Consider the following 1980-nt stretch of genomic DNA (forward strand, 5'->3'; position numbering starts at 1 on the left):
GGCTCACGACTCGCTCTGGGCTATCGAAAACATTCTTTTCTCAAATCTCACCGCGGACCATTTTTACAGAGATGTTTGGAAACGCAGGCCGGCTGCAGCACCCCCGGGTGGATGTGAGGGGTCGGGTCGCCCGTCCCTCTCCGCAAGCTGACAAAGCGCACGGAACCCACAGTAATCGCAGCGTACCTGCAGAGCCGCGCAGGCGCGGAAGGCTGGCGTGACGCGGAGGCGGGGCCGAGCCCGGGAGGCGGGGCCGAGTCCCGGAGTGGGGGGGGCGGGCTGAGCCCGGGAGGCGGGGCTGAGCCCGGGAGGCGGGCCCGAGTCCCGGAGGGGGGGTGGTGAGCCCGGGAGGCGGGGCCGAGCCCGGGAGGCGGGGCCGAACTCGGAAGGAGGAAGCAGACACAAATGATTCAGCATGCTTGCACCTGCTGCTGCCGCTGTCGTCTCCCACATGGTCTAGCGGTTAGGATTCCTGGTTTTCACCCAGGCGGCCCGGGTTCGACTCCCGGTGTGGGAAGGCCCACCCTTTTAGAATCCCGCTGAGAAATTCACCACGTCTTCAGGTTAGATCTTCTTATCAAAAAGAACGCTGAAGGTAATTGTTGAAACCTGTAAATCCTTCCCCAGCATGTGGATCCCTCAAAGCCCTCCCTGTGACTCAGCCCAGGAAAGCCTGCTCCTGTAGTGAGTGTTGGTATTTCTGCCCATCATATAATTCATTGAAAATGTCACAACAAGTGATCATAAAACTATTAAGCAGAGGAGTGCTCTTTCTTCCAGCTTTATTGAGACACAGTTGATATAGAATATTATGCGAGAGGAAGGGGTGAAACATGATTTGATGTATGTGGTCAGCACAGTGGGTCATTAACCCCCATCTGCTCACATAATTACCATTTATTTTATGCAAAGGGATTATGTTCTAGACAGTTCACTGACTTTTGTGTCCCCACGAAGTGCTTCTGCCCTGGGACAGAGAGATGCTGAACAGGAGGGAGACACTGAAGGGCCAGGAGGAGCCACAGCCAAGGCCACAGGTGTTTGGCAGAAGGGGGTCCATGGAGCAGGGGTCACTAGGGCTGGCACTGCAAACTATGTGACGTCTCCAGTGCAGATGCAGAGGTGTGCATAGGAATGTAGGCCGTGAGGGGAGAATCCTGATCCACTTACCTAGCCAACTTCCCCAGAGCATGACATGGGGAAACTGAGGCACGGCATCAGCACAGAATCACAGGTGCGATGGCGCTGAGGTCATCCCTCTTAGCAAAGTCAAACTTTCAGAAGCCAAAAGGGCCTTGAAAGCTTCTCATCTTCTAAGCCCTTCCCAGCATGGAATAAAATATTTCTTTTCATGCATAGGCCTACGTGCTTTTCACTGTATTAGAAGACTGCATGACTAGTGGTCAGTGCAGGCAGTGCTGTCTCCGTGGAAAGTTCTATTGCTTGAACCACTCCTGGAGCTACTCACGGGGATTGATCAAATCATGGGACCAACCTCATGGTCCACCTGCTACTGATGTCTCCGGCTTCATTTGGACAACAAAACTGGTGGAGACAGCATCAGGGTCCTTGAACCATTTATAAACCAATGAAATGAGGTGCAGACAGAGATGAGAGTATATTTCTGGGGAAATTGTACTGTTTGTTTAGAGGCAGTCATGTCCATCTCTTGAGTGAATTGTAATTCTGTGTCTCAGTTTGTATTGGAGACAATATAAGATTTAACCATAAAGATCATTTCAGTGTTTTGCAAAAGTGTCCTCATAAAAAGCTGTCAGACTGACCGCCTTCTCTTCATCCTCACAACCACCGTGCATCTCCATGGTGCCGCTGGCTTTGGCCCTGACAGGCCCAACAGTCTCACCCGGGGCTGGCCAGAGTGACAGATACAGGTGGGACTTCACATCTCAACTTTTGAGAAAGTGGTGAGAATGTTTCACTTACCTAAGATAATCCCATTATGCCTCTCTTGTACAGAAA

The 1980-nt window shown here is 52.1% G+C and overlaps 1 non-coding gene across 1 annotated transcript; it reads left to right on the top strand.

The window, feature by feature from the left end:
• Nucleotides 1-445: 445 nt before the first annotated feature.
• TRNAE-UUC (transfer RNA glutamic acid (anticodon UUC)) lies at nucleotides 446-517 on the top strand. The gene has a single exon. It is a non-coding gene; the product is annotated as a tRNA-Glu (tRNA).
• The last annotated feature ends 1463 nt before the right edge of the window (nucleotides 518-1980 follow it).

Source organism: Rhinolophus sinicus, chromosome 13, assembly GCF_057876585.1.
Source record: "Rhinolophus sinicus isolate RSI-liver-muscle chromosome 13, RSI-T2T, whole genome shotgun sequence".
Lineage (NCBI taxonomy): Eukaryota > Metazoa > Chordata > Mammalia > Chiroptera > Rhinolophidae > Rhinolophus > Rhinolophus sinicus.